Raw genomic sequence first — 25997 nt, 5'->3', positions numbered from 1 at the left:
TTAAACGTGAATAAATGTTTCATCAACTTTTGTCTCTGTTAGGCCAAACATAGACCAGCATATTAACTAGTAGATTAAGATATAGTAAATGTGAAATCTTTCAGCAATATTTAAACATTGTTTGTAAATTATGTAGCTGATTGGCAATACTAGCTCCTGCTTTGCAAAATTAAGAATTTAAATACTTTTACACCACCAAAATTTGTTTGTATGGATTTTTTTGTTTGTGGACTACCAAACTGTGAAAATGTATACTACATTTAAAATGCACCATGCAAGTTGAGTTTGCAAGTGTCTACTGGAAAGGTCATTGGTGTGGTGTTCACAGAGACCTGCTTAAAACTCCATCCCATGACCAGTTAGTATTGAGAGCTTGTGAAAAGTATTTAAATAGTTTTGAATCTCAGAATACTTACAAAATGAAAAAGTAGTGCATCCTTCTCAGCATTAAGTATTAAATTACACAAAATGTTTAGGGCAGTTTCTGCTGCTTAGAAGGCAATCAATACTCATTAGCCCTTGACATTTTATTCTGAGGTTATCATGTCAGTTGTTGGGATCATTATTATGCTACAGTCTGCCTAGATCCAGTCCTGGGCTAGGTGCTGGGACCTGAGAAGAAGGCAGCAGCATCCATGCAACAGAAAGCCTGACTGTGAAAGGGACACAGCACGCTGGGATCATGGGAAGGGTGCCATGGAGGTGGGAATTCAGTACCAGGGGAGCACAGTGCTGGAAGTGGAAGGCATGTGGAAACTGTGATAAAAGACTCCATTGACATGGTTGGTGTCTTCTGGGCATAGGAGTGCAGTTCATGTGATGACAGAGGAAACTGCTGGGCAGGCAGTGGGACTCCAGTCAGGAAGGTGTGGGGTTAAGTGTCAGGGGATAGAAAAGAATAAGGGACAGGTTTCAAAGGGCTTCTGTCCAGGCAAAGGATTTTGATTGTCACCCCTGGTTTAACACTAAAGCAGAAGGGTGACCAGAGGGGAGATGACTCCAGGAAATAATGTGGCAGAAATTTGGAAGACCTAAGAGGAGAGGCTGGGAATCAGAGCTGGGCAGTTACCAGAGTTGTCCAGGTAGAGAAAGAAAGTGGCTTAGACTGTGGTAGTAATGCAGTCCTATCAGAATGGTAGATGTTTCTTGTGGGCAGATTATCTCAATTAAATAAAGCTGGGTCATATTTTGTTCATTTCATTTATGTACCATTGGCAGCAAAGTATGGATTGTAGAGAGATACAAGTGTGACCCGACTGGGAGATTCATTTTAGTCCCCCAGAGCCCTTGATTTGAAAACTGTTCTCATCACAATACTTCTGACCAGATAAAGTTTTCTAGATGAAATTGAGTCTTTACACTTACTCACACCAATTTTTCATCAAATATTTAATGACCTCAATCAGATATGCTGTATTGTGACTTTGTATGTAAAGAAATGAAAAATTACAAAAGCGAAAGCCATGTGTGTTTATTTTTTAAATTACCTCAAGTTAACCTCAATAACCTCAAGTTTAAAAAAATGTAAACACACATGTACTCACACCAATCAAAATTCATTCAGTTGACTGTGTGGAAGACACACAGTACTGCGCAAACAAAAAGTGACAAGAGGTCAATTAAAAATCAGTCAGTCCTCCCCAAAGGATCAGTTCTTAGAAGGCAATCAGTATGTCCATTTAGCAAAAACAGAATGCAAAATAATTACTTTGGCACTTTTGTAGCTTGACATTTACTTTAACATCAACTGGATAGATTTTATAATGGTGAGTTTTAGTACACATAATGTAATTGTATATTATAAGCATATAAAAATTTTAAACACTGTATATAAATATTCATTACTTTGAGAATCTGTTTCTCCACCTCTAGCCCTTGTCTTTGAAAATACTTTGGTGCTATGTTATGTTCTTTTACTATTATAATAACTCCACTGAAGAAATCTTTACCAACATGTCATGAAGAATTTAACTCTTGCAGAAATGAAGACACTCTAACTCAATAGTTCATGGTTGTATACAATATGAAATCCAAAATGCTTTATAGAAAAAATATGCTGAACAAAATATATGCTTACTCTCTATTTCAAATTCTATTTTGCAAAAAGTCATACCACTGCTTGCAATTTAATGAATTTTGTCTTTAAAAATTCAAATTCTGGTGAAGCTAAAATTAAAATTTTAACCAATGTTACGTGGCAAAAGTAACATGAAGAAAAATGTGATATTCACATTTTAAGTCATCATTGGATAACTTCAGACAATCTTCTTGTCTGTGTGGTCATTAGACAAGTAAAGGCAAGGAGCATTTCATCACTCCAGAAATTTCCCTCTGGTCTTTGCCATCAGCCTTCTCAATCAGTCCTCTCCAGCAACTGCAGATGGGATTTCTGCCACTATATGATAGTTTTTTCTGTTCTAGACTTTCAATAAATGGAACCATATTGTCTGTATTCTCTTAAGCTTGGCTTATTTTTCTCAGTGTGTTTTTGAAATTCATCCATGCTGTGAGGTATAATAGTAGATTATGTATTTTGTTGCTGATTATGAGAGGGTAGTTTGTATGAATATACATGTATGTTTTTATTCGTCACCTGTGGTGGCCAGAGTTGTTTCCAGTTTTTATCTATTCTGTGTAACTCTGCCATGAGCACTCATCTGCAAGTCTGTGTTTCTATTTCTCTTGAATAAAGCCTCTCAGTGCAATTTCTAGGTCACTTGGTAATTCTGTTTAACTTTATTAGGAATGGCCAAATTGTTGCCTAAAGTAGTTGTAGTATTATTTACTCCCACTGGTAATGCAGAAGAATTTATTTTTGCTTCATCTCTTCTGTCTGTTCTTCATGTTGGAAATTCTTTATTTAACTTTCTTTCAAGTTCATGGTCTCTTTCTTCTGTCACCTTCAATCTCTTACAAACATCAAGTGAAATTTTCATTTCAGTCATTATACTACTCATTTTAGCATTTGCATTCTTTTTGTGGTTCCTGATTCTCTTTTGAAATGTGCCTGAATGTTAACTCCCAAGAATGCATGTTCTTTAACTTCTTGAAAACATTTATAATAGCTGCTTTAATACTCTTTTTTAATAAATTCAACTTCACAGCCCATCATTTCAGCATTGATTGAATCTATTAACCACTTCTTTTCTTAAGTGTGGTTCCCATTGTTTTGTTTCTTTGCCTGTCTTGTCACTTCTGAGTGTATTATCATTACTGTGAGTTCCCCTGGTCCCTGGTATAGGCTTTAACCAGGGCATTACCTAAGCTTTCTGCTCAGTGGAGCAGCCCAACCTCCAAACTGTGTGATCCATGCAGGTCTCCCGTGCAGGGATCTGTTTTATAACTGAACACACTGGGTTCACTTCACATGAATGTAAAGCTGGTAAGCACAAGCAAGAGATAGAAGTGTGAAGACAGTTTATTCCTTGAAGCCAGCAGGGAGAGCACAGGGGATCATTCCCGAAGCAGTTCTCCCACAGCAAACAAAGTGGGGGGCTTTACTGAGGAAATTCATACATATTCATGAGGACCTACTCATCCTTCAAGTGGAGGAGACCACATTCCTGAGTATGCTTATTTGCACCTTTGGACTCTTGACACTTCTTTTATCCCACGTTTGAAAACTGGCTAATGGGTGCCCCCTGGGTGGAGAATTTAGTATTACAGTGAGCAAAGTTCATTTCTAGGTCACCTAAAAGGGTGAGGGAGGATGACTGTGAAAGTTTAGCTGGCACAGAGGTCAGCCATGTAAGTGTCACTTTGTAAGTGTCTCTGGCAGAGTCCTTGTCTGAAGTAACTTTAGTGGCAGGCTTACAGTCCTTTAAAGGGGTCACAACCTTTTTCCTGCATGCTTAGGCTTAGGTGAATGATTCTGAGAGAACAGGCCTAGGAGCTAATGGTTTGAGTAGGTTTTAGCCTTAAGGACAGAACTTAGCCTTGAGCTCCCTGACTGGCCTCCTGGATGTTATTGAGGTGTTAAGTGTCTTCTTGTTCTGGTTCAACCCCCTAGAACAGGTATTCTTAGGTCTCAGGTACCTCATCCTGCTCCCTTCCCAGGGATGTTGGAGGCCTGCACCACAACTGCCCACTTCTGCCTTCTGTTTAAGCCCCTCAGCTGCCCTGAGCCCCGATGATGGTCTCTGTGCAGCAGCACTGCTCACCAGATTCTAGCACCTTGCAGTTTTGGGGAGTGTTAGGAAAAACGCCACTCTCAAAGAAAGCTCACGAGAAAACTCACGTCCATAGAGCAAAGTTCAATGGCAGGCCCAAACTGCCAGGCTGACCGGAGAAAAGATGGCACAGCCTGGAGTCTGGGCGAGCAGTGGCTTTTATAGAAGGGGGAGGGTAAGGAAGTTAGTACAGGTGCAGTAGTCTCTGGTAGAGGTGGGGCTGTCTTAGAGCATGGGAATTTGTTTAAGAGCGGGGCTGTCATTTTGGCTGATTCACAAAATGGCGACATTATCGTTCTATCATTCCCCCATTTTTTCTTTAATAATGATGAGGGTAGGGGCTGAGGATCAGGAATTGGGGTGAAGCATTTGTCTCTTTAGCTGCTTCCTGCTGGCAGGGGGCATTGTATGAGGCAGATCCTCAGGCTCCTGTGTCCCGGTGGGGGCCTTCATAGCAGTCCCCTGGACAGTTTTGGAGAGGTTGGTATCCCTGGAGGTACAACTGGTTAAATTTTTGATCAGCAATAGCAGACATGTAGTATGATACATGGGAGGAAGCTTAAGAATAGGAGAGCAAGAACATAGGCATCAGGATGGGCATTGGCCAGGAGAACCACTGTGAAATGTTCTTCCCTAGACAATTTCAAGAGTCCTTCAACCACAGAGAGAAAAATGGGTGGACATACATTATCTAAGACCCAAATAGGAATATTAGGAGGACCAAAAAAAGGTGTCTGTTCAGAGACTACATACCTAGGGATCTAAATTCTGCAAAATCCTATAACTGCCAGGAAAGCTGTAAGCTGTCTTATGATATGGGGGTTGGGAAATGGAAGATTGGGTTGATGCATTTAAGACTCAGGGAGTGAGTCTGTCCCTTTAAGGCCACACCTAGGTAGGTGACCTGTGGGAGGCAGGGACTGTCAGGATTTAAATGTAACACTCTTGGATAAAAGAGAGCTTTAGCTCATTATTTTATATAAATTGACACTTGTAACTTTTTAAATGTTTGTACCATATTTAGATAAAGTATAACATAACACTGTTACAAAATGGTCATTGAAGACACATAAGCAAATATGTAAATGAACTCTGATTTAGTAGTACTTAAAAGCTTGACAAGATCAGCAGAAAACACAAATAATTTCTTTGATAAAATCTTTCTCTGTAACAGTTTTTTGTAGATGTTACTCAGAGCAGAACAATATTAAGATAACCTTGTTATTTTATAGACATAGAGGATTTGATTTTAGTTTGTCATGACCCTAAAAATATTTTAGGCAACTCTTAGATTATATTCAACTTTAACTTTATCACACACTGAAGTTTCTTATTATGCACTTTTAAAACTTACTTAGATCTTTATATAACAGACTAAACCCTTTGATGGCTTGTTTTTATCCCTCCTATTTCAAACAATTTTAGGATAAACCCTTTTTTAAAAAATCCCTTCTCATCCAAAAAAAAACCATTCCTTTTTCCTTTAACGTCTCAAAAAATACATTTATTACCTATCTATATCCTTTCCAGTTGTTTACTTTGTAACTTGTATTTTAAAGTTAACTTTTATAAGAATTTTAAATTTATTGTAGGGGCTGGAGCAACTAATTAGTAGCCCTTATCGTTTTTAGGAATTGGCATAAGGCCTCATCATACCTCAGGCTTGAGGGGATAGTGTTTTGGGTGTGGACACTGTGAGGGATTTTTGAGTTTTATTTGAATAGGGAGGGCCAGCCTGGATTGCCCTACACTTACCTCATCAGTCCACACTGTGGAATCTCTTTGTTCCTGAAGGAGGGGGCAGCAGAGATAGCTGCTTGGGGGGAGGAGAATTTGAGCCTTTAATTGAGATAGTAAATCTCATCCCAGCAGGGGTACTGTACTATAGGGAAAAAGTGACAGAAGAGGAGGTCTCCCCAAGAGCAGGCCAGAGGCCAGGTAAACTAGAGCTCTAGAGGCTAGCCAGATTTGCCCCAATGATAACTTTTGTCATTGGACCAGGGACCAGGAGAAAAAAGGTAAAACAGAGAAACGGGCTCCACTGTCTAGGAGGAAAATGACCTTTTGTTTTTCTGCCATTATGGCTCCTTAACATTGATGCCAAGCAGTGGAGTGTAGCCAGGAGGCTTGGACTCATCAATCCACAGGAAGGTGGCACCTCATCTTCCATCTGGTGACGGGGGACAATTAGATCTCCAGTGGTTACCCTTGCAGAGGGCAGGGTCCTGGTTGGGAGCGGGGCTGTCTCCCAGGCTGTCCCCCCTTAAGCATTCTCTGCAGAAGTGCCCCTCCTGCCCACCACGGTAGCAAGTTCAGGATACAGGCCCCAGTCGGGTGGGGCCCTCTCTGAGAGCAGCAATGAGGCCATGGTGTCTCTTATCTTTTCTCTCCTGTTAGTAAGGTCCTGGACATACAGACATAGCCATAAATACAGACATGACTAGCTGTATTACTTGCTTCAATGACTTTTCCCTTCAGCCACAGTCTGAGTTTTTATGAATATCTGGGACTGACTGTTAGAAATTTATCTTTGAGGAGAACCTCTCTCACCTGTGACTCTGAGTCCACTGTGGTATGCTTTCTGATAGGTTGTTGCTGTAAAGTAAAGTTGTTATTTTACATTGACACCTGACACTCTGGAGAGCAAGTCTCTGAACTGCTCTGGGCCTCAGTTTCCTCACTTGAAGAATGAGGGATCTGGTCTAGATTAAACTATGTTTTCCACTATGAGATGGTTGAAGTGACATTAATGCCACTGATCTTCTTTACCATTTTTAAATTTTTTTTAAGTTGCTGGGGAATTGAACCCAGGGCTTTGCACATGCTGGGCAGACATTCTCCCATTGAGCTACTTCCTCAGCCCCAAATATTATTGTTATTTTTTTTTTTACTTTGGCTGTACTGGGCTTGAACTCAAGACTTTATGCTTGTAAAGCGGCACTCTACTGCTTGAACCATATAATCATTTCCAACCTGAGTGGCCTGGGCCCAAACCCATTGCTTTTCTAATGAGATAAGAGTCTGGTCTAGTCACAGAGATAAAGACTTGAATGTATTTGGGCATCAGTACAGCTGTTTAGATGTTTTTAAATTTCCCTTAGATCTGATAACTGGAAGGGGACATACGATTTGTCCTCTTCCTACCATTGCCTGTTGAAGAGGGAAGCACTCATTAAGAGGTTCTGAGTATTGGAGTGACTTAAAAGGTAGAAATTTGTATAGGGGACCTCAGTTTAGTTTTTTACTTTTATAGAAAAGGTCTAATTGGGGTATGGTATCGTAATTTAAGGAACCCTGTGAAGGCCACTTCTCTTGGTCACCCAAGTCATGTTGAGGCCAGGCCTCAGTACAAAGCTTCCAACATCTACCAGCCAGAAGACTGGAAGATGCAGGTCCCATCTGGAAAGAACAAAACGTTAGGATCCTGTCTTTTAGCTAACAGCAGGCAGCCTCTTTAATAAAGGCTACCTTTTTAATGAAGAAATCATTTGTAAAGTTAGAGAAGGGCATTCAGAGGGCATTTCAGGCCAATAACAGTGCCATACGGGACAACTAGTGTTAATATTTTGGGGGAAAATTTATGCTGAGGCCAAAGGTATAGAAAAGTCTAAATGAGAAGTTTAGAGACCACAGTAATGTCTATTTTGTTATTTCTGGAACTATAACCTTGAGCTAACAATTGACTTACAAGGGCTGGGTCTGATGCCCTGAGGTGTGAGGTGAGGCTAGGAGCAGGACTTGTGCAAGGCACCACTCCCTCCACACACACCTGGGACAAATGACCCTGACTGCCTAGGTCTGATCCTGTGGCCTGTCACCCCTCCCCGCTTCCTGTGTACTCTGTGTACGTTTATTCCAGGGGAAGTGGTGGCAGGCCACAGTCATCGCCATGTGTTGCTGGCGACCCAGGATATATTGGGTCCTCTCTATGGGTTTTCTAAGCTATGGCAGGCATTTTTGCTGTGTCCAGAAGCAGGCATCCTGTGCACAGGTGCACCTGTTTGCTTTCCCTCCTCCCCTTGTGGAGGTGGAGCTGGAGTGTAAGCGTGGCAGCTGCAGGTTTTTTGTAAGCGCTTTTGTAAAGCAGCTGATTTAAAGTTAACTTTAGACTGAGAGGCCTGGCAAACTAGTTGGAATAACTTAAGTCATAAGGTACCATGCTACAGGTTTTTCATGGAGGGCAGGGTCCCAGTAAGCCCAGGGAGGGGAAGGCAGACAGAGATAAAGGACATGTGGTGAGACCATGGAGGAGGCAGAAAAGGTGAGCTGACATCTTAGGTAAGGGAGGAGAAGGCAGAGCCTGGAGGCATGACACACGCTTATGGGATTAGCCATCACCTGTGTCTCTAGGTTGCTCCCATTGATTGGTACTGGCATGCTTTCAGCAAAATGAAAAAAAAAAAAAGCATGAGCTCTCCCAGATCTGGAACCGCCTTGAGGCCAGAATTGGCAAGGAGTGGCTTGCTTAACTCCCTGATGGGGAAAGTTTTTCAGGAAGATAGGAGATAGGTATGGTAAGCAGTGCAAGAAGTCTGTTTACATGGGGAAGGAGGAGGTTTGGGAGAGGAATTGGCTGATTTAGAACTGGTTTACAGGCTGATAGAATCTGCGCAGGGGAACAGAAAGTACAGAGGGAGGGTTTGATGCAGAGATAGGGAAAGGATTGGACGTAGGAAAGTTCCTTCCATTTACCAGCATGCTCACAGAGATTGCATAGATCCCTTAAAATATTGGGATTTAAAGTGCCATTAAGTGGTCATTTGGAGGCATTGTCCAATGGATATTGGGGCCAGGCCTGATTACAGAGAAAAATGTGCTTTCGTGGCTTAAGATCAGGCGTTAGGTGGAGGGGCCCAAGGTTGGCCAGGAGACATCCCAACGGGGAGTCTGAAGGAATTTGGGATGGTCCAACTCCCATGGTGAAGGCCTGACCTCAGGAGAGATATGGCAGGTGTCCCCAAAATATCAGGTCCTCAGGAGAGAGAGAGAAATGTGGAAAACAACCCCCAGAGAGAATGTCTTGACCACGGGAATTCCACAGTCCCAAGTGGGGAACCCGGTTCCCCGGAGGAGAGCGAGCTGCGACCTAGCGCTAGGGTTTTTGAGGAAATGAGAGAGAGAAAGCACAGCTCAGTGTGTGAGGAGGACTCACCGAGGGAGAGCGGACCTTAAGGGAAGATTGGCCGGTGGTGGATGGTGGTTGGAGGTGCACTGGGAGGAGGAACTTCCCTGTGAGCTAGTGAGAGAGTGGCGCTTTCTAGGATCAGGGGTCCAGGTAAAGCAGCTCAGATCCCGGAGGAGAGCCAAGAGAGCAAGGTCAGTGCCAAGAACTCAACCCGGGTTTTGGCACCAAATGTTAGGAAAAAAAGCCGCTCACAAAGAAAGCTCACGAGAAAAGTCTCACGTCCATAGAGCAAAGTTTAATGGCAGGCCCAAACTGCCAGGCTGGCGGGGGAAAAGATGGCACAGCCCCAAGTCTGGGTGAGCAGTGGCTTTTATAGAAGGGGGAGGGTAAGGAAGTTAGTGCAGGTGCAGTAGTCTCTGGTAGGGGTGGGGCTGTCTTAGAGCATGGGAATTTGTTTAAGGGTGGGGCTGCCATTTTGGCTGATTCACAAAATGGTGACATTATTGTTCTATCAGGGAGACTCCCTCCCAAGGCAGAAAATTGGATCACTGTCACAGGCCTCCCTTTATTCCAACTTCTCAATCTATGCTTCTTGTGGTCCAATGTTCAAAACCTTTGTCTCATGTATTTTGTCCTCTTTTACTGCTGTTTACATGGGAGGACTGAGTGCCTTCCAATTACAGAATAGCAGGAAACAGAATCTATCATTCCTTCTAAACTAAGTGTTTTTCCTACGATTTCAGCCCCAGTGCACTTGTGAAGACAAAAGCTTTTTCCTTAACTCAATCTATAATTTAGGCTTCTTCCTCCTACACTTGGACGTTTACAGCTGCTCTGTGTCCTCCTGCAGTACATGGCTTCCTTCATACAGTATGGAATTTATTGCAAAGTACAAGTTAAATATATCACTTTTCAAATTGAAACAGCACAGAATTTTCTGTTTTGACTGAGATCATGAAAAATCATATGTTTGGGAACAAGTGCCTCAGACTCTGGGCCAAATATAAACATTTAGTGTATTTCTATCCTTTGCCACCCAGCCTCAGGCCTTCTCTCTTTCACTTATGCTGAAGTTCATTTCTGCCTTTTCTTGAGAATGCAGGTCCTCTTGGCCTTATGGCTTTGTGTAAGCTGTTCCCTCTTCCTGGAAAGAGATTCTGGTCATTTCTATTGGGCTAAGTTCTCTTCTGTCCTCCAGACCTAAAACTCATTTTTCTCAGTAATTTTGTCACATTTTGTGCTTTGAATTAAGACACAGTCATTGTCAGTGTTTATGCACTTAACCTCCTTAGTGAAACTGTAAGCATTCTGGAGAGAAATAGCATATTTTCTTAAACTCATGCAGGCCTAATAATGTCTTGTTCTTCCTAAATATTTGTTAAATAGGCAGAAAGATTGATGAATGAATTTCATAAGGTTTTTGCATTATTTTGATTTTGTTTATGAGGTATTTTAATTCCTGTGGCTTTAGATTAGGGATTTGAACTAGTTAAATCAGTTGTATTTTTAACATATCTAAATAGGGGACAAGAAACTTACATAACAAGTATGTAAACTTTAAAAGTATAATTTGGTTGTGATGTAACATGAATATAAACATTGAAGTGGATTTGAAACCTGTTTCTAGTCACAGAACTAAAAATTCAAGTAAGCATCAAGTACTTCAAAAATAAGCATACAAGCTTATTTCTTTCTTATTTCATGGGATCTTGCTGAATAAGATCAGTTCCCAGTACAGAATCATTCTAAGGACAGTAGTACACCAAAATGTGTTATCAATTATTATTTATTTGCCTAAATTCTTTCATTAAAGTTTGTTATTTTAAAAAATTTTATGAATAACGAGATAATTTACATGTAATACTTTTACATTTGTGGGTTGCACATATACATAACATGTACTGATCAAATCAGGGTAATTAGCATTTCATTTCCTTATCATCTCTTCATGTTCAGAGCCTTCAAGCTCCTCCTTTCTCATTATTCATAAAATATGTCATAGCTTATTGTGAACTATAGTCATCCACTGTGCTGTGGATCATCAGAATTTATTCCTTCCATTTAACTGTGTTTTGGTACTTGTTATACAACCTCCCTTTTTCCTCCCTTCCCCACCTTTCCCAGGCTTTAGTAAATCACTATTCTACATTCATAAGGACATTTTTAATGCCCATATATGAAAGAGAATGTGTGAGTATCAGCCCTAATATATTTGGGCTTGTATATGACAGATGTGTAAAGATCACTGTGGAGCAGCTGTGGCAGAAACATCCATCAAAATATGGAAGAATAAAGCACAACAAATAGGTTCTCAGATTTCAGGTGACAAGTGACTATTCAGAAGCTAAAATTATGATGAAGCCCTTGAGGAAAAAAAAAAGGAAGAAAATCTCCTCATCACAACCTCTTGTAAGGAGAATTGCTCCTATATTAGTATTGGAATATCTTGAGTAATGTATAAATGGTTTACTAATTGAGTTTTTTTAGTTCAAGTTTCCATGTAGTCAGGGATTCTGAGCCTGTTTTTCTGGATTAGTCGTGGGGAAACACAGGCACCTCTGCTTTCTGATCCAGAGGTTTTTGGGGACAGAGGTCTTCAGATTCCTCATACTGCACCACGTAGGGTCACACACAGGGCCTGCAGAGGTTCTGCCAAGGCATCTCATGTTGACATGTGGACAGAGGAAAGCAGCTTCACTATCGTGATCAGAAATTGCACATGAATGAATCCTTCAGTCAAATTCTCCCTGCCAGTCTCTCCTTTTTTCTTAGTGATCAGAAATTGCACATGAATGAATCCTTCAGTCAAATTCTCCCTGCCAGTCTCTCCTTTTTTCTTAGACCACAGGTGGTCTGTTGAAAGAGATTTCCCTGGCAGTAGCCCTGTTTATTGCCAATCTATAGAACCCATTTATTTCTTAGCCAACTGGGGTTGAGATCCATTAGTGTCAGTACCTGTAGCAAGAGAGGCACAGGAAGCCATAAATTAGTGACAATCTTCAATAATCTTTCCTTAGAAACCAAGAAAGTAGCAGTGGGTGGCTATGGATTGTCTTGTGACAGTTCCATTACCTGAAAGCATTATGCAGTGGGATCAAAAGGTGGCAAGTTAACTGCCCTGGAAGTAAATTGAAGCTAAGTACAAGTCTTATTAGGTAGTAATAGATTTTTAAAAGTTTTGCAAAGATCTTTATTTCTCTGCTACAATGAAGAGAGAAAAAGAGGAGAGAGGAAAAGAGAAGACAGGAGAAAGGGAGAGAGAGAAGGAAGGAAGGAAGGAAGGAAGGAAGGAAGGAAGAAAGAAAGAAAGAAAGAAAGAAAGAAAGAAAGAAAGAAAGGAAGGAAGGAAGGAAGGAAGGAAAGAAGGAAGGAAAGATGGAAGGAAGAAAGGAAGAAAGGAAGCCAGGACAGCATTTGGTATTTGTGTTCTGGTTTTGAATACATCTCTCCTCATTGTGCTGTCTTCTACCATTCATGTCAATTCAATGATCCTTCTTTCTGAAACCAAGTTATATCATTTCTTTTAAACTTTCAGTGTCTTCTCTTCCATAATCTTCCCTTTTATTTTTTAATTAGAAACACACTTTAAATTTTTAAATTATTTCATCTATCTCATCATTTTCTTAACTCCCTTTTTTCTGGTTTATTTAACCCAGTATATTTATTTTGCTTGAGCTCCTATGGAGTGACTTGGCTTTTCTCTCTGCACTCTTGATAGAGCAGTTCCACAGACATTTATTAACTCACTGTTTTAAACTAAACTTTTTGGGGAAAGGGCAGCCCAGGTGAATTAAGTGTGGTTCCTGCATTTTCAAAATTATTAGTCACTGAGGTGGTTGTACAGTTATTTTAAAAGTCTTATTTCAGTCACTGAGGACTGTCTTATTGATGTTATTTTGCCTGGCACCTGCAAGAGTATCTACAAAGTCAGGGGATGGCCTAAAGTTTCTATGCACACACAATTTTGTACAGTGTGACTGTATGGACATTTACAGGTTCTTTCTAGGGCCCCTGATGGTTGGAACTCTAAGCAGTCACTCTCATTTGCTTCATAATAAATCTGCTTCTGGGTAGATACTCAGTAAATAGAAGTATCCACCCCAGATCCACTCTTACCAAGCACAGATACATTCTTCTCTTCTGAGCACTCATGGTTGCTCACTTGGCTGCATATTTGTGCAGGCAGAATATTAGTCAGCATTTTAGTCCTATAGCTAAATGCCAGAGGCACAATAACTTTGTAAGGATAAAGGTCTATTTAGCTTGCCATTTCAGAGGTTCAAGGACAAAGCCCTATCTTTGTCTGAGTTCTAGTGAGGGTTGTCTTTGCAGCATCACACCATGGCAGATGGCAAAGGCAGGAGCATTCATGGGGTAGAAAGCCCATCTCTGTCAGGAAGTCAGAGGGGGACTCAGGCTTTTATAATAACTCACCCAATCTCAGGCTTTTATAACAACTTGCTCTTGCAAGAACTTACTTTAGGAGACCAGTATTCTCTTTCCAGGGCAGTGCCTCAAATGACTTAAGTAACTTTTACTAGGGCTCACCTCTTAAAGGTTCCATTGGCTCCCAAATCATCACATTGGGGACCTAGCTACTCACACATGAACCTTTGGAGGGAAAAACTTCAGCCATATCCAAACCATAGCACAGAAATTGAATGATCACTTTTTCCATTCATCTGGGAGAGTACTCATTTATAGCTGGAGTGGCCCCCATGAATATTACATTCTCAAATAAGAGAGGAGAGATCCCTTTGCAGACCTGCAGGCAGGGTGATGGCTTCCAGGCCTTTGTGACTGCATGTCTGGGGCCATATTTCCCAGGGCACTTCTGAGAATAAAGGAAGGCACTATGAATATAAAACTAGAGTTGGAGAGAACATCCTTCAAGCCAAGATGTTACTCAAACACAGGGTTTATTAACAGCCTGTGGACCAGTCACCCTTGTTAAGTTTTTCTCTTACACAGCCAGATGCTTTTGTTTTACATACGATAAACAATTATGTGAGTAAATTGGTCATTTACTCACTTCACTGCAATAATGAATTGTTTTAGCAAAGAGTATATGCCCTGAAAGCCAAAAATATTTCTGATCTACCCTTGAGGAACAGGTTGCTGGTGCTTTCTCTCACATAGTGAAAACACAATTGAAGAATGATATTCCAATTTGCCTCAAGACTTAGGAATAATTCCATTCATCTTTGGAGTTCTAATTTTTTCCTATTAAATCAAGACACTAATATAAAAAATGTCCCCAAATGGCTGTTGTGATTTTTTTATTAACCTTTTACATTATTTGGATGTGATAGCCTTAGTCTAATATTAATAATACGTCTTGATATTTAGTTGGTGTTAGTTGCACAAAAGAGTGTTCTGTGACATACATCTCTTCCCATTTTGTAAGATAGCAATTTAAACGTGAGTTTCTTCTGTTTTTTTAATCATTTCTCTTGCTTTAAAATAAGTGCATTTTTGCTACATGCCATGGCCATGTTCACAATTTATACCCTATTTGCTTGTGAGGTGGCATTAATTACTCAAGGTCACATAGTTTGCAAGTGGTGAATGTAAATTTTGTTTTAACAGGATTAATATGATTCCAAAGTATGTTTTTAGCCACAGTAATAGTATAGTTTCCTGTGAGTACTGTAATAATTTACCACAAACTAGGTCCCTTCAAACAATATGAATTTATTTTCTTAAATAATTTTAGAGGTGAGAAGTCTGAGATGGTTCTCACTGGGCTGAAATCAGGGCTGCATCCTTTTGTGGAAGCTTCAGGGGAGCATCTGTTTCCTCGTCTTTTCAACTCCCACAAGCTGTCCACACTGTATGGGTCTTGCCCCGCCCCCTCCACTTTCCTTTTTCTACTTTTAGGGACCCTGGTCGTTACATTGGTCCTGCCCAGATAAATCCACAGTGATTGTTGCATTTTAATATTCCTTACTTAATCACATTTGCAAAGTCTTTTTTACCATGCAAGGTAATGTACCCACAAGTTCCAGGGAGTATATAAGGGATATCTTTAAGAGGAGGGGTGGGAAATCTAGCCATTGTGTAAACTGCACAATTTCCAATGTTTGTTTATACTTTTATTTTGCTTCAGTTATACCCAGAAAGAGATTGGAAAACAATATAACACAGCACCTAGGAATGTAGGCAAGAAGGCTCTGATGCCAGAACACAGGGGTTCATGTGCACTGTGTAGCTTTTTGCAATTTCACCTCATCTCATATTTCTCATTTCTAAGTGAGGATAATTATATAAGTGTCTCATCAGTTTACTGAGAAGATGAAATGATTTAATGCATGTCAAGCATTTAGCAGTGTTCTATAAAGCTGACTATCCACAAATGAATGTCACATTTATAGGGTCTACTTTTGTCTCCAATTGTGAGCAAATTGTTTCAGGAAAATTAAAGACATTTTTTTAAAAAGATGGAAAAGCTGCCTCTCTATAGGTAGCAGTTCTTTCCTCTTCTTTTCATAGCCATATGACATTTGCATGAAAATTATGCCCAAGAATGGAAACGCAGAATATTGGCTTTAAATTCGTAGTAGATAAGATATAATTCAATATATTCTTTCACTCAGGAAACACATTTTGAAATGACTCAAATGACAGCACTGTCACTTGCATTTTCTCTGATTTGTTTTTCATGTTAAAATTATTGAGAACCTTGAAAATTTTTATGATTATCAAACTCACAATAGAAATGGCTCTATCATCACTAGTGAAAATCTATGCTTTACGCAAATTAATTTAGTTAACTTGTCACCTCATTAAACAAAGAGAAACCCTGAGAAACCTTGAGTCCATATCTTCTTTACTTGACTGGAGTTGAGGGAAGTAGTTGGTATGGCTTTATGTCTTAGTGCCTGAGGAAAACAATAATAACCATCACTGTACAAAGTTTGTAGAATGTACAGAAAATATTTTCAAGTATTTGTAAAGTAAAATAAAAAAAATCTTTGAAATAATATTGAGACTTGCTTTACCCATGATCATATGAAGAAAGTGTAGAATATTAGAAAACACACTGAAAATACAACCTGGGTGTTTTACTGGGTTTATTGGAATTAAATGTGTGATCTTGTGCAAATTGTATGCACTTTCTGAGTTTCTACTACACTGGACATATTATTTATTAGTTGAGACATAGAAACTTACAGAATGCTTTAAATGGCTCTAAAATATTCTTTGCAAATACTTATAAACCAGAAGCATCAAAAAACTACTTTGAATCCATTTGGAATGTTTTTAAGTATTGAATTAAGCCAATAATTGCTTTCATTCTGCATGATGCCACATGTACTAGTTTGGCCCATATCTCTCCATCTTCTCATTAACAATAGATGGTATTTTTTAACCTTTTCAGCTAGAATAGAACTTTTTTTGACTTGGTTTATATAGCCAATGAAGTCATTAGCTTATTTTCTATTTTTCATTACCTACAGTAATATTTGGAAAGGAAATTAAGACATAAAAATACTGTGCACATAAGATTAAAACATTTGCCTTATTTTCCTTGCCTATTCTATTATTGGAAAATGTGACATAAAACCAATTTTAAAAAGAGGATGATGTGTCTTATAAGGCATTTGACTAATAGCCTCCTTTCAGTGACAGTCTGACACCAAGACAATTTCTTGGCAAGTAATTCAGAAGAATAAGCCTTATTTTTGCTAAAAATACCCAAGAACTACTGAATAAAGACTAAAAATAAAGAGTTATTTTAAGCATAAATAAGCTTAAAAGAAAGGACAGTTCTTACATGCCAGAAAGGACAAGGAAACGTAAAGCCAAGGAGAAATCAGGAGTGGATGCTGTCTGGCATAGGAATTATATATACATAAACATAGTGCTGGTCTTAGAGATCAGAAGTTGGAGTCTTCCAACAGGGCAAGGAGATAGGGCAGATGTCTCCCACCTGTGTTGGAAGAGGGCTGTAACAGAGCTATTTGCAAGGGAGAAAGGGAACTAAAATTCCATTCCAATCAAAAGAAAAAGAAGCAAGATGGTTTCTTGACTCAACATCAGGGAATGAAGCAAGATGCTTTGTGAAAATTTAATCCAAGCCTCTATTACTGCAGGAGAATTTGAATTTTCTCAAATACCATGGAGCTGGAATGACAAGATGATAAATCTGTATTAGAACTGGAAGACAAATGCCTGAAACCATAGCACCACAGAAGTGTCTGTCAAATGCCCACGTAGGCAACTTCCACATGCCAGTGTGGATGACAGTCACAGGCAAGACAAGACAAATTCCCAAGAGGTGTTTCATTCTTTTCCATATGATTTAGAACTCAGTTGAGTAAATAAATAGCTACAGGAGAGTCAGAAATGAAAAGCAATAACATAAAATAAAATGAAAAATCTATGGCAGTAAAAAATATGAAACTACAATTTAACATAATTAAATAAGTGAAAGAATGAATAGAAACCATAGCAAAAGAATAGAAAAATAAAGTGAACATATAATTTGAAAAACTGAATTTCAAGACATAATATATATAGCTGTAGATAGATATTTTCAAACTAGATATAGCTGAATAAAGAACTAGTGAAGTGGAAGATAAATCTGAAGAAATAACTCAGTTTATATTCCAGACAGATGAAGAGAATAAATAAGAAAGATCAAGAGACATAGAAACATGACTGAAAATGTGAGGTATTTATAGAATAAAGGTTCCAAAAGGTAGAAAACTAGGGTGGAAATGATTGAGACAGAGCAACAAACTAAAATTGTCTTGCAGTTTGAAAATACAAATGAAATTTACATATCAAGTATTTATAGTTAAGATTAAATAGTATGATAAAAATAAAATGCTTAGCTGGCACATAGAAACATCTCATTTATCTATCTATCTATCATCTATCTATCTTCCTATCTATTACATATCAAGCTTATTACTGCTACTTTTTATTATAATATGGGGAAAGTCTCCATTTAAAGGTTACATGTCTTCACCACATATTTGTAAATCAATATTCAAGCAAAAAAAAAAAGAGTACTTCAAAGTTTCAGAGATCTCAAAGGATTACTTAGTAAACTGTTATTTTCTTAGTTAGTATTTTTCTGGCAAATGAGAAATACATCAGAAATCAAATTCATCATTAATATCTACCATTGGCATTTTAAAAAAGGATTTGTTATTGTTGTTACATTGTAAATGTCTGTGTTAGTCAGCTTTCCATTGCTATATATTACTGTAAGAATGCTAAGATAAATCAACTTTAAAAAAAGTTGAAGTTTTGGAGACTTCAGCCCATGGTGGTTGACCCTGTTGCCTTGGTCCTGTGATGAGCAGTAAATCACAGTGGGACCACATGGCAGAGGAGACCTGTTTACTTTATGGCACCTGAGAAGCAAAGAGATGTGGGGGGACTGGGATCTGAATATTCCTTTCAAGGGCTCACCCTAATGACCTGACTTCCTCCTACCAGGCCCCACCTCTTAATGGTTCCACCACTTCACAAAAGTGCCAGAGGCTGGTCGCCAATCCTTTAACACATGGACCTTTGAAGGGACACTCAAGAACTAAATTATAGCCATGTCTGAATGTTATCTTTATGAAAAGTTTGGTCTCTGCATGTTTATTCAAATATTCCAGTATTCAATGCACGTGGATTTCTGCTGAATACAAACCTGTCTCTTTCCCTAGGTGGGGATCTACCCCGTTCTCCGTGATGCCCTGGCTATATCTGTGTGCTGCTCTTGATGTCTCTGTTTTCATTGATTTTATCTTTTTATTCTACAGTTTTTCCTTTTTCTAATTTTCTATCCTCTCTCTTTTTTTTCCTGCAACTGATCAAAAGATGAAGTTTAAATGATTAATTTTATTATTAGACATAATTACAGAGTTCTATATTTTGTACTCTGCTTTTGGAAATTTGATGACTGCTACATTTTTAGTTCTATATAAAATACGTGAAATAGCTTAGCTTATTTTTTTCCTGTAAAAATAGTAGCAGAAAGAAAAGTTCCTCTTCTAAAAGCACAAAAAATGAATAGTCTTATATATTTGCTTAAAAAGAAAAGTCACTTGATTAATTTTCTCACTTGTTTACTTTTTTGTGCTGTTTTTGGTTACAGAACTAATGTTTCCTAAACACAGAACTTTATATATGGTCCTTTAAAATGCAGAAATTTTAATTGTAGAAGGATTTTTAAATAACAAAAAATGCTGTCCTTAAAATCTTAGAAAATATTTAGAGTCCTGAGATAAACTTTTGGTATAAAACATTTTGAGGAATTTTTCTTCCCATAGAAAAGATGAACTTTTTTTCTGGTGTTGTTAGGAACTAGAAATTGACCATAAATTTGTATTCCACCATTTTTCTATCTGCTAGTGGGGAAGATGCTCTCATTGTCTTCATTTCTCTGATGTGTAATGTCATCTACTTCTCTCTAATGGAAGCAGTCATTCTGAGGCAGAAGAAATTTTATTTTGCATGAAAGTATACAAGGGTATTTTGCTATTTTGAAGGACATGTTTCAAATATATTTTTTCTGTAAAAGCCACCAAATGAGTTTTCAGAACAAATGTGATCATTTAGTGGCTTTTCCACAAGAACACCTTATCACAAAACACCATTCCTTCATGTTTGTGGAATGAATTTTCTTTGTTTCATTAAAATCATGCACTGCTGCATCATGTCTTTCACTGTCTGAACTGGGTGGGCACAAAAGGCACCCCCCAAATTCCATGCAGGACCTCTACTCTCATGTCTCTGAATGATCCAGCTGAATGAAAGTTATTATTATTATCCGTCCTAAAGCCGACTTTAAGTGAAAGTGTCATTATGAAATTAGATGGAGACTGACATTGTAGTCTTTGCAGCACGAAATAGCTCATTTCAAGGTTGGAAAATCTTCTCTTTCAACTCTCTGTACATCAAAATAGCAACAAAGCACCACTTTTTAACACAGCTTGACTGTTTACTTTTATTATTCCACTTATAATAGAAAAGGTTAGAAACTGAACTTAAACACAGTTCAATGTTACATTGTCAAAGCCAGAAGATTGTTTCTGTCCACAGTTTTCATGCTTGCTTTTGGGCAGTGCTGTCTAATGTAAGATGCCTTCCAGACAGTTATTGGTAAAAGGTACAGGGTCTTCCATTTGGGCACATCTGCTTACAACAGATGGGAGTTGTGCACTACCATTCCTGCTAGAGGAAGCAGTGGCTCTCCGATGTCATTACATGTGGTAAAACTGTATCATAACCAAGCTGCTTTATGTTTGATTACTATTATTTTTTAAGACAATGTCTTGTTATGTAGCCCAGGCTGGCCTTGAACTCACGATCCTCTTGCCTCTGCTTCCCAAATGCTAGGATAAGAGGCATGCTCCCCCATGCCTGGCTTGGATTACCATTTTTAAGTATGGAGCAAATGTTGAATATTAAATTTGGGAGGGAAAGTTCTCAAGAGAAATGATGTAACAACAGAGGCAGGTCTTTGTTCTTACTAATAACTACTTAGAACCAAGAAAGAAGAGATACGATGTCTACAGTGGAATGAGTGTTCAAACACTGAATTGACACTCTCCTGAGTAATGCAGATAAATCAGATGAGATTGGGCACATTCAGGGTGGTATGGCCTGAGACAGTGCAGATAAATCAATAAGAAATGTTTTTAGAGCTTATTGATCTCAAGAGTCCCTCTAAGGAGGTTGGAGTTGATTTATTTTTCCAAGCACAGGCCATGCATCATTAATAAGTTACTCCACGTGGGACTGGTTGTAAGTCCTATCTTAGTCCCAAGGTTTCTTGGAGCTGATGTAGTGAGCCACAGTAAAAGCAGCTATAAGGATGGGAATGGTTAATGTTTAGCTGAATTATTTAGGAGATGAGAAACAGATCAAAGTCAAAGGGCTGAAATTAATAAAACCAAGATTTTACTATCTAAGAAAGTTCATTGTTCTAACTTCTAAAACCTCCAACTCCCATTTCTTTTCTGGACACTTAGAATTCGTGGACATAAACTGGTCTGAATTTAGCTGAGTTCTGTTATCCATTATTTCTCATATTCTGTGTAATTTAATTTTAACCATTCAGAATGCAGCACATCATTATTTATTACTTATTCCAAAATTGACTTCAGGAAGTATGTGAAAACTCTAGCTTCTGCTCACTTTTGCTGTGAACCTAAAGTTGCTCTAAAAACTCAATCTATTAAAATTAATTTAAGGGTACCTTCAAAGGTGCACTAAAATATATTATAGTAAAATAAGCAAATGAAAAGAAAAGGGTAATGGTACCATTTGAGCAGAAAAATTGTTTTAAAAATTGGAAATGGACTGATTTGGTGGCATGTGCTTGCAATCCCAGCCCTTGGGAGGTCAAGGCAGGATTGTCAAACCGAAGGTCAGCTTGAACTGCATGGCAAGACCCTGTCTCAAAAAAAAAAAAAAAAAAAAGAAAAGAAAAGAAAAAAACCAACCCTAAAATAGATAAACAAAAAATTTAGGAATGAACTTAGTATGAAATTATGGGCGTTAATAATTACATTCATTTTCTAAGGCTACTATAGCAAAGTATCACAAGCTGGTTGGCTTAGGACAACAGGAATTTGTTGTTGCAAGTCCAAGGAGCTAGCAGCTGGAAGTGCAGGTGTGGGCATCCGAAGCTTCCCGAGAGTTCTTCATCTCTCTCTGGATTCTGGTGGAGGCTGACAGCCCTTGCTGTTTCTGGGGTTGTAGCTGCAGCTCTTCAGCCTCTGCCTCATCAGCACATGACATTCTCACTGAGTCTGGGACCAAACCATCCTCTGCATAAGGACGTCAGTGATTTTGGATTGGGGCCGATGGTAGTGACTGTGTCCTAATTTGATCACATCTGCCAAAAGGCCCTATTTCCAAATAATATGACTACAGTAATAGATGCCAGGGGTTAAGACTTCAATACATTTATTTTTGGTGGACAGAATTCAACACACAACAATAATTAAAATTTACTTTTGAATGCAATAAAATACCTTTACTTATTTTATTGGAAATGCAGGATAAGGCACAGAACAATAATGAGAAGAAAAATGCTTGGGAAAAATATTTTAGATGGCTTAAATTTAATTGAGAAGGAAACTTTCCAACACACATTTATAAAACATGTTCTTCATATCAAATCTCATCCTCCATTTACGGAGGATTACATTTATGAATGCAATGGGAATAGTTCCAAAGGCCCAAAGAGTCTATCATAGGGTATGAAAAGAAGGAGAATATGCATTGGTAGAATCAACACAGTAAAAATGGCTGTACTATCAAAAGCAATCTACATGTTTAATGCAATTCCCATCAAAATCCCACTGACATTCATCACAGAGATTGAAAAATCAACGCTAAAGTTCATCTGGAAGCACAAAACACTGTGAATAGCCAAGGCAATACTGAGCAAAAAGAGCAATGCTGGAGGTATCACAACACCCGACTTCAAACTATATTACAGAGCCATAGCAATAAAAATAGCATGGTACTAGCACAAAACAGATACAAAGACCAGCGAAACAGATACAAAGACCAGCGGAACAGAATAGAAGACCTGTATATAAATTCATGCAACTATGCCCACCTAATTTTTGACAAAGACACCAAAAATGAACAATGGAGAAAAGACAGCCTCTTCAGCAAATGTTGCTGGTTAAACTGGATATCGGCATACAGAAAACTGAAACTAGATCCGTTTATCACCCTGTAGAAGTGTCAACTCAAAGTGGATTAAAGACCTTAATATAAGACCTGAAATCTTGAAGCAAGTACAGGAAAAAACAGAGAGGCAATAGGCATAGGCAAGGACTTCCTCAGTTGAACCTCAGTTACTTCCTCAGTAACTAAGGGAAAGGATCAGCAAACGGGACTACATGAAATTAAGAAGCTTCTGTACAATAAAAGAAATGATCTGTAAATTGAAGAGGCCACCCACAGAATGGAGAAAATCTTTGCCAGCTATACATCAGGTAAGAGACTGATAACCAGAATACCCAGTGATCTCAAAAACTAAACTCCCAAAAAATTCAATGACCAGTGAAGAAATGGGCAAATGAACTGAACAGAGCCTTTTCAAAGGATGAAGTTCAAATGACTAAAAACCACATGAAAAAATGCTCACCATCCCTGGCCATAAAGTAAATGTAAATCAAAACCACATTAAGATCCCACCTTACTCCTGTTTGAATAGCTACCATTAAAAACTCAAAAGGACAACAAATGTTGGCAAGGATACAGATAAAAAGGAACCCTCACACACTGCTGGTGGAAATGCAAGCTAGTACAACCACTATGGAAGACAATATGGAGGCTTCTTAAAAAACTAAAAATATATCTACCATATTATCCAGCAATACCTAGGGACATACCCAAAAGAATGTGAATCAGCTTACAACAAAAGCATCTGCACACCCATGTTTATTGCAGCACTATTCACAATAGCCAAGCTATGGAAACAGCCAAGATACCTCCCTACTGACGAATGGATTAAGAAAATGTGGTATTTACATACAATGGAATTTCACTCAGTCACAAAGAATGAAATTTTGTTGTTTGCAGGTAAATGGATGGAACTGGAAAACATCACCTTAAGTGAAGTTAGCCAGACACAGAAGGCCTAACGCCACATGTTATCTCTCATTTGTGGAATACAGACCTAAAACAAATATAGCAATATTATGAAACACTGGTCACACCAAGGGGAGGTCATTCATGAGAGGGGTAGGGAAACTAAGAACTTGAATAGGGTTGATATACTCTCTATATGAGAATGCATGTAGAAGTCTTAAACTGACTGAAACTACCACAAGAAAGGAACTGAGGTAGAATGAAGAAAATTACAGGATATAAATCAATTGGGGTTATAATGCATATGTACATGGAAATACCACAAGGAAACTCCCTGTGTAGCTAGCTAACTTTATCGCAAACTAAAATGTCATGCTTTTTGTTTTATCTTTTGTCTTTTTTATCCTACAAAATTGGAAAACAGGAGGGCAGAACAAGTCTTGCCCAGGGAGGTGGCTGGCACCTGTGGGAAGGGGGAGATGTTGGGGAAAAGAGGAAAAAGGGTAAATACAGTGCAATAAAATGTGTAAACATGTAAGTAAATTTAAAAAAAGAGCAAGCATGCTCTAACTTACTTTCTGAGACCAGTAACATTTTAACATTACAATCAAATAATTGTGGTATGAAGAAAGGAAACTTACAACACAATATCTCATTTAAATTTAGATTAAAATTTTTCAATGGAGCATTGAAAATCCAGGTTGATTTATACTATACTGTATATAGTATTAATCTATCTCTCTGTATATCTATCTATCACCAAAATAAGTTCATTCTGGTAATGGAATTTTGCCAAGATTTTTTTCAATACTGGGGAATTCTAGGCAAATGTTGTACCACTTGAGTGATGCTCCCATCCTAAGAGATTTACAGTAATGAAGTAATTTATGTCCTGAGGAGATTAAAAATAAAAATTATTTTTAGTATTGTCAAAGAAAAAAATTACATAAAATACAATATATATTAATGTATAATATGTGAAATTATGCATAAATTATATGATGAAAACACATCCCAATTCCCACATAAGAAAGAGAGACCAACTTTAAATAAAAGTATGTAACAAGAAAACATAAATGCAAATCAAAACATTTCAAAGGAAAAATCTTCCAGAAAAAAATTGAAACATTAGGAAACAAGAATTCCTCATTCAAACCTGGATTAAACACTCAAACAAGTAGTTGATAATAGAAAAAGCCCACTTATTATGAGAAATTAGGAAAAGAAATGGAAGAGGAGGGCAGGTAATGACAAAAAAAGGTGAAGAAGAAGAAGAAATGAAAGTTAATTAACCTAAAAAATAAAATTAAAGAGCAAGTTAACACCTTTCAAGGGGTAAGAGATGCATTTTTCCAGGAAATAGATTACAGAGAGTTTCTGTTTGTTTATTGTGGGAATATTAAATTTTCATCCATTTTGGGTAGCAGTTTGGCATTGCCTACACAAACATATTCTATGTGCTGATTATGAGTGTATGGATAAGCGTGCATGCCTATTTGGACAGCATTTTGGTTGATCTATTAAAATGGAACCTGGTATGTGTGGCCTGTAGCTGGCATTTATAGCACCATACCAGCTTACCCAGAGCAGGTATCAAGCCACAGCCCATTGACCAAATCTCACCAACTGCCTGAGTTTGAAAATTAAGTGTTGGAACATAGTTGCTTCTCTGCTGTTTTCATACAAAATGGGGAAGTTGAATATCTGAGAGACCAGTTGTTCCACAAAACTGAAAACATTTATTGTATAGCTCTTTATAGTAAAAATTTGCCAATGACTGTCTAGCGAGATACTCTTGTGAGCCAGGCAAAGTGGTGCGAACCTATACTTCCAGCACTCAGGAGGCTGAAGCAGGAGGATTGTGAGTTCCAGACCAGCACCAGCATGGGCTACACAATGAGACAGAAAGACAGAGATGGGGTATGTGTTTTTTAGCAGGGGATGAGAGAGAGAGAGAGAGAGAGAGAGAGAGAGAGAGAGAGAGAGAGAGAGAGAGAGGAGAGAGATTCTTGTAAATGTGAAGAAATGTGTGAGAATGCTTCTCATGGAATAAGCTGAAAACCTCACAATTATTCATTATGAGTTGAATAGAAAACTAGATTGGAACAGTTTCCAATAATGGATGATTTGTTAAACAG

General features: G+C 38.4%; 1 protein-coding gene across 1 annotated transcript in view; it reads left to right on the top strand.

Annotated features, from left to right (window-relative positions):
- Positions 1 to 25997, top strand: part of Pxdnl (peroxidasin like) — a 141473-nt gene that overhangs the window by 56853 nt on the left and 58623 nt on the right.

Source organism: Castor canadensis, chromosome 3, assembly GCF_047511655.1.
Source record: "Castor canadensis chromosome 3, mCasCan1.hap1v2, whole genome shotgun sequence".
Classification (NCBI taxonomy): domain Eukaryota; kingdom Metazoa; phylum Chordata; class Mammalia; order Rodentia; family Castoridae; genus Castor; species Castor canadensis.
This window is presented reverse-complemented; position numbering and strand designations above follow the sequence as displayed.